Consider the following 7,437-nt stretch of genomic DNA (forward strand, 5'->3'; position numbering starts at 1 on the left):
CGTCATTGTTGTTTGGCGGGTCCGGGCTGGGGATTCGAACCCGCCACCTTAGGTGTACGTGGCTGGCGCCTTAGCCGGTTGAGCTATAGGCGCCAAGCCGGCTCTTACTTTCTAAGATGTCTTTCCTTTTAAATAGGAAGTGACCTGTGTTTGCATCTGAATAGTTTTCTCAGCCTGCTTCTTGCCCAAAGAAGTCGGACACACACACACGCACACACACATACACACAGCATGCAATACTACTCAGCTGTAAAAAAGAATGAAATCATGTCTTTTGCAGCAACATGATCGGTGCATAATGTTGGAGGTCCTTATCTTAAGTGCATTACCTCAGAAACAAAGTCAAATATCACATGTTCCAGTTTATAAGTGGGAGCTAACTAATGAATACACACAGACATAGAGAGTGGAATGATAGACATTGGAGAATCTGAAAGGTAAGAGGATGGAGTGAGGTATAGGATGAGAAACTACCTAATGGGTGCTACATACACTAATCTGGTGATGGTTGCACAAAAAGCTCAGACTTCACCTCTATGCATTAAGTATATTCATGTAACAAAACTGCACCTATACCCCCAAATCTTTTTTTTTTTTTTTGAGACTGACTCTCACTTTGCTGCCCTGGGTAGAGTCCTGTGGCATCATAGTTCACAGCAACCTCAAACTCTAGGGCTCAAGCACTTCTCTTGTCTCAGCCTCCTGGGTAGCTGGGACTACAGGTGACCGCCACAACGCCTGGCTACTTTTACAGACTGGGTCTCACTCTTGCTCAGGCTAGTCTCGAACCTGTGAGCTCAGGCAATCCACCAATCCACTTGCCTCAGCCTCCCAGAGTGCTGGGATCACAGATGTTTTTTAAAAAAATACACAGAGTTTTTTTTTAAAAATAGATTTGGGATGCTGGGCGTGGCCATGGCACTCTAGCCTCGGCAACAGAAGGACTCTATCTTCAAAAAAAAAAAAAAGAATAACCAGCCACGTACACCTAAGGTGGCAGGTTCGAATCCCCAGCCCGGACCCACCAAACAACAATGACGGCTGTAACCAAAAAATAGCCGGGCGTTGTGGCGGGCGCCTGTGGTCCCAGCTACTTGGGAGGCGGAGGCAGGAGACTCGCTTGAGCCCAGGAGTTGGAGGTTGCTGTGAGCTGTAATGCCACGGCACTCTACCCAGGGGGACAGCTTGAGGCTCTGTCTCAAAAAAAAAAAAAAGAAAAAGGAATAACAACAAAGAAAGCTCTATGGGCCTTTTTGGGGGTGGGGCAGAGTTTCACTTTGGCACGGTAGTGACATGGTGTCATAGCTCACAGCAACTTCAAACTCTTGGGCTCAAGTGATTCTCTTGCCTCAGCCTCCTGAGTAGCTGGGACTACAGGTGCCTGCCACAGTGCCTGGCTATTTTTAGAGGCAGGTCTCGCTCTCGTTCATGCTGGTCTCAGACCGTGAACTCAAGCAATCCACCTACCTCAGTCTCCCAGAGTGCTAGGATCACAGGTGTGAGCCACCATGCCCTACCCAGTTCAACAGAAGGCACCCCACTCTCTCAATAGAGAGCCTTCTTTAGTCTACAAGTGCTGTGGGATAACACCCTTAAGACTTTTAGAAGCCCTTTTGTCTAGTTGAAAGGGTCTAGGGAGTATCACCTTAAATTTTTAGATCTCAACAATGTTTGTTCTTAACAGAGGGGTTTTTTTGTTGTTTATTTTTGTTTGTCTGTGTCAAAACAAGGTCTTGCTCTGTTGCCTGGTCTAGAGTGCTAGAAGATTACAGGCCGTAGCCACCAAGCCTGGCCTTGTGTTTTTTTGTTTTTGTTTTAAGAGACAGTACGTAACTATATACAGGCGTAAGCCTATGCACCTAGCAAACAAAAGGTTATACTGTTGACCCCTTTTTGTTTTCTTTTACATGGAATGCTTCACAAATTTGCATGTTATCCTTGCACCAGGGCCATGCTAATTTTCTCTGTATTGTTCCAATTTTAGCATATGTGCTGCCCAAGTGAGCATCTTCTATTTGTTTTAATCTAAGGTGACCAGACATCCCGCTTTTGGCGGGACAGTCCCGATTCTTAACAGCTTGTCCTGTGTCCCGCAGCATTTTTTTAAAGTCAGGAGTTTTGGAAAGAATGAGTGACAAGCTAGGGAACAGGCAGGACAACGGGAAGGGAATATACGGCTGCTGAAAAGGTTAATGTAACTCCATTTGGGAATGAAGAGGTTAATGTAACTTTATTTGGAAATGAAAAGGCTAATATAAATTCCCTACTCCCCTCCTGGGCAAGGTCGCCCAGGTGGACCGATGCCCTACTTCTTTGAGCCACAGGCACTGCCCTATACATAATTTTTTTTAATGTAATATATTTGTAAATTGTACTTATGTTGAAATTTTAAAAATATATATTACAATACTATTTTTGCGTTCTATGAAAATTTTTGTTGCTCCACATAGTCCAAATTTTTAATTAAGAACACTCCCCCACCCCCATCAATGGTGTCCTGCTTTACCAATGTTAAAATCTGGTCACTTTATTTTAATCTTAACTCTGAGGCCATTTTTACTGGTAGTGTCCTGGACTTAATTTTTGCCCTGAAATAATTTCTTACTTTGAGAGCCTTTTGTGAGACAGAGAGGGCAGGAATGAAAAAGAGTTTTGTCATTTGATTTACCAAGTCTTTTTAGAAATATTTTCTCGGGTGGTGCCTGTGGCTCAGTGAGTAGGGTGCCAGCCCCATAAACCGAGGGTGGCAGGTTCAAACCCGGCCCCAGCCAAACTGTAACAAAAAAATAGCTGGGTGTTGTGGCAGGTGCCTGTGATCCCAGCTACTGGGGAGGCTGAGACACGAGAATCACCTAAGCCCAAGAGCTGGAGGTTGCTGTGAGCTGTGATGCCACAAGCACTCTACTGAGGGCGACAAAGTAAGACTCCACCTCTTAAAGAAAAAAAGAAAGAAAGAAATATTTTCTCTAGCTAGATGTGGTGGCTCACATCTGTAATTCTGCACTTTGGGAGGCAGAGGCTCGAGGATCGCTTGAAGCCAGAAGTTCAAAACCAGACAAGCAAGAGCAAGAACCTGTCTCTACAAAAATATAGAAAAATTAGCCAGATATGATGGTGCCCACTGATAGTCTCAGCTATTGTGAAGGCTGAGGAAGGAGGATTGCTCAAGCCCAGGAGTTTGAGGTTGCAGTGAGCTATGATGAGGCCACTGCATTTTAGCTTGGGCAACAGACAAAAACCATGTCTCAAAAAGAAAGGCCTGGCATAGTGGCTGATTTCTATAATCCAGGACTTTGGGAGGCTGAGGTGGAAGGATCACTTGAGGTCAAGAGTTCAAGACCAGGCTGAGCAAGAGGGAGACCCGTCTCTACCAAAAAAAAAAAAAAAAAAAAAAATAGCCAGGCATGGTGGAGCATACCTGTAGTCCCAACTACGTTGGAGGCTGAGGTAGGGGGCATCACTGGAGCTCAGGAGTTTGAGGTTGTAGTGAGCTACGATGACACCATTGCACTCCAGCTGGGGCAATAGGACAAGACCCTGTCGACATCAGAAAAAGAAAGAAAGAAGAAAAAAACAAAAAGAAAGAAATAGATTCTCCAAATTCTGTTTGAAAATTGAATAGTTCCTTTTTAGTTCATCTCTCTCCTGAAATGCCTTATCATAGGCAGCTAAAGTAAGCCAATTGGCATTTTCAGCAGTCTTCTTGAAATATTGTTAGCTAAATTCACAACTTTGTTAGATATCTTTTCTGGCTTCTAAGTTACCACAGATGATAGCCAATACATGACACAGGTTCCAGCTTCCAGCAGCAATTTCCCCACTGTTCCTCCTGCCTTAACTACTGGTCTCTTCCCTATCCTTCTAACCTCTGCTTTCCAATTAGTCCCAAAGCCAATGATACAAAGTTTAGGTTTTTGTTATGATAGCACTCTACTTCTGATACTTTACTTCTATTTCAGTTATTTATTACTATGACAAACCAGACATAGAGTCTGAAACAGTAATTTTTTTACTTGAAACAATAAATTTCCCAGCACTCTGGGAAGCCAAGATAGGTAGATTGCCTGAGACCAGTCTGAGATTAGGCTTATCTGGAGCGTTCTGCTCCACGCAAAGCAGCCAAGGTCGTTCATTTGACTGCATTCAGGGCCAGGCGAGGTGGCTCACACCTGTGATCCTAGCACTCTGGGAGGCCGAGGTGGGTGGATTGCCTGAGCTCACCAGTTTGACACCGGCCTGAGCAAGAGTGAGACCCCATCTCTAAAAATAGCCAGACATTGTGGTGGGCACCGGTATTGCTACCTACTTGGGAGGCTGAGGCAATATAATTGCTTGAGCCCAAGAGTTTGAGGTTGCTGTGAGCTGCGATGCCATGCACGGCACTCTCTACTGAGGGTGACAAAGTGAGACTCTTGTCTCAGAAAAAAAAACAACTGCATTCAGCTAGGAACTCAGATGGGACTTGACCATCTAAGATGGTCTCTGATGCTCAAAAGTCTCTCTCTGCTTGGCTTCTCATCATTTAATAGTCTAGCCCAAGTTTTTTTAAAGTGTTGTGGCTGGCTTCCAAGAGTACAAAGCCTCAATATTTAAGTACTTAACAAGCACCATGCTTGCTATTGTCTTACTGGTCAAAGTAAGTCACATACCCAAACCCAGAATCAATATGGAAAGGAAAGTTGCAAAGCCATGAATATTGGGAGTTATTAGTCTTTGGGAACCACTAGTATAGTAGTCTGTCACAGCCTCTGCTTGTCACATGCCATACATAACTGGAATGACTTAAGAAGTGCTAACTAGGCTGGACACAGTGGCTCATGCCTGTAATCCTAGCACTCTGGTAGGCCGAGGCAGGTGGATAGCTTGAGCTCTTGAGTTGGAGACCAGCCTGGACAAGTGGGAGACCCCTTCTCCTACTAAAAATAGAATAAAAACTGAGGCAAGAGGATTGCTTGAGTCCAAGAGTTGGAGGTTGCTGTGAGCTATGATGCTACAGTACAGTACTCTACCCAGGGTCACAGCTTGAGACTGTCTCAAAAAAAAAAAAAAGAAAGAAAGAAAGAAAAGAAAAAGAAGTAGTGGCTCAGCACCCATAGGACAGTGGTTACGGCACCAGCCACTGAGTTTGGCAGTTTCAAACCCAGCCTGGGCCAGCTAAAACAACAATAACAACTGTAACAAAAAATAGCCGGACGTTGTGGTGGGCGCCTGTGTCCCAGCTACTTGGGAGGCTGAGGCAAGAGAATCACTTAAGACCAAGAGTTAGAGGTTGCTGTGAGCTGTGATGCCAAGTCAATCTACCGAGGGGGACATAGTAAGACTCTGTCTCAAAAAAAAGGCATACTAACTATTGGGTGCTTTGTAAGCTAGCAAGAAAAGATTAGTTGGGCCAATCAGACTCTTCTAGGATTTTGAATTGGGGCACTAGAAGAGCAGCTCATTGAGCTAGGGTGAGCTAAGTCCTATAGACTCCAGAGCTGAAGCCACAATTTTGGGACCTGACAAAGCTGATAAGAAGACAGAAAAAATAAATCCATAGGGAGAAAAGAATGGAATAGACCTGCATAGAGAGAGTTGAGAGAGATCAAATTGGCTCTGAGAACTATCAAGAACAGCCTTATTTCCTGGCTTTCCAGTTCACAAGAAGCCTAACTGTTTCCCATCCTTTTGTGCCCATGAAATTACTGATTGCATTTCACAGTAAAGTACCCTTATTTGGAAAAGAAAAACAATGGTAGGTAGGGCCAAATCATAATGGGCATTCAACTACTTCCCCAAAGGATTTGGATTTTCGTCACCAGTGAGGGTTTTTAGAGCATGACTTTTATAACCCATTCAAGTTTTTGGAGAGTAATTCTGGTGTCAATATAAAAGAATTAAATAAATGAAAGTTCATTCAATAAATGTTTATTGAGTGTCTACCATGTACCAAGCACTAGGGATAAAATAGTGAACCATATTGGCACAATCTCTACCTTCATATTTGAGGGGAGGAAGAAGTTGTAGAAGTACATAGTAAACACATCCAAAAAGAACCAAGATGATTACTGAAAGTGATAGTGGCTATAAAGACAATTAAGCAGAGCCCAGCTAGGTGGCGCATACCTGTAGTCCCAGATTGGAGGATTGCTTGAGCCCAGGAGTTAGATAGAGGCTGCTGTTAGATACCGTGTTTCCCCTAAAATAAGACCTACCCAAAAAATAAGCTCTAGCAGGATTTCTATGCATTTGTTAAATATAAGCCCTATCCCAATAATAAGACCTAGTGATGGGCGTGGCTATGCAGATACACCATGCATTTCGGTGTAGAGCGGTAAGGAAGACTGGGATACCTTTTATCTTGCTTTCTCCAAGCCATTCGCACTTGCGCCAGTTCGTGTGTGGTAACTGCGGTTGCGGGCATCCTGTTGCACACGTGCAAACGGCTAGGGGAAAGGAGTTCACGCATCACTAGCGCCGGCCCCACCAACAAGGTCGGCTCCCCCTGTCAGGTTCCAGAAGAAGATGACTTAACTGTATTTGGATAAATGTAGATTGCTGTATTATACTTAATAAAAACAAGACATCCCCTGAAAATAAGCCCTAGTGTGTCTTCTTGAGAAAAAATAAATACGAGACAGTGTCTTATTTTCAGGGAAACACGGTAGGTTGATGCCAGGACACTCTAGCCTGGAGCAACAGAGTGAGATGCTCTGTCTCAAAATCAACAAACAAAAAGATTATGTTGACTGACACAACCATGAGTGTAAGAGCTCTAGTCAATCTAGAATAAAAGGAAATAAAGAGTCAAAGACAGGCTTTCAGTCCTTGGAGAATACTTGCATTGTAGGGACAATCAGAAAAAGAAAATCCAGCAAAGGAAGTTAAGGAAGAATTACAGAGAGTTCTGGTTTGTTTTGGGTTTTTTGGGGGGTTTTTTTTTGTTTGTTTGTTTTGTTTTTGTTTTTTTTTTGAGACAGAGTCTCACTACCACTCTCACCCTTGGTAGTGTGGTGATGAATTTGCTCACAGCAACCTCAAACTCTCAGGTTCAAGTGATCCTGTTGCCGCAGTCTCCCAAGTAACTGGGACTACAGGTGCCCACTACAATACCTGGCTATTTTTTAGAAAAGGGATCTCACTCTGGCTCAGTCTGGTCTCAAACTTGCCTGTGAGCTCAGTCAATCTGCCTGCCTCAGCCCTCCAAGTGCTGGGATTACAGGTATGCACCACTGTGCCCGCCTTATAAGAGAATTCTATCATGGAAGCCAAGAGAAAAAGAATTTTCAAGAAGGAAAGAGGAAGAAGAAGAAGGAAGAAGGAAGAAGAAGAAGAAAGTAGTCAACAATACTATTAGTCCATTTTGTACCGCTATAACAGAATATTGCAGGCTTGGCGCCTGTGGCTCAAGCGGCTAAGGCGCCAGCCACATACACCTAAGGTGGCGGGTTCGAATCC

General features: G+C 43.9%; 1 protein-coding gene and 1 non-coding gene across 2 annotated transcripts in view; one reads left to right on the top strand and one right to left on the bottom strand.

Annotated features, from left to right (window-relative positions):
* Positions 1 to 7,437, top strand: part of INHBC (inhibin beta C subunit) — a 17,540-nt gene that overhangs the window by 4,704 nt on the left and 5,399 nt on the right. The gene's annotated exons all lie outside the window — the stretch shown is intronic.
* LOC111725558 lies at positions 1,902 to 2,008 on the bottom strand. Its single transcript, XR_002773597.1, has one exon. It is a non-coding gene; the product is annotated as a U6 spliceosomal RNA (small nuclear RNA).

This window comes from Otolemur garnettii, unplaced genomic scaffold, assembly GCF_000181295.1.
Source record: "Otolemur garnettii isolate 467f Iridium unplaced genomic scaffold, OtoGar3 scaffold00043, whole genome shotgun sequence".
NCBI lineage: Eukaryota > Metazoa > Chordata > Mammalia > Primates > Galagidae > Otolemur > Otolemur garnettii.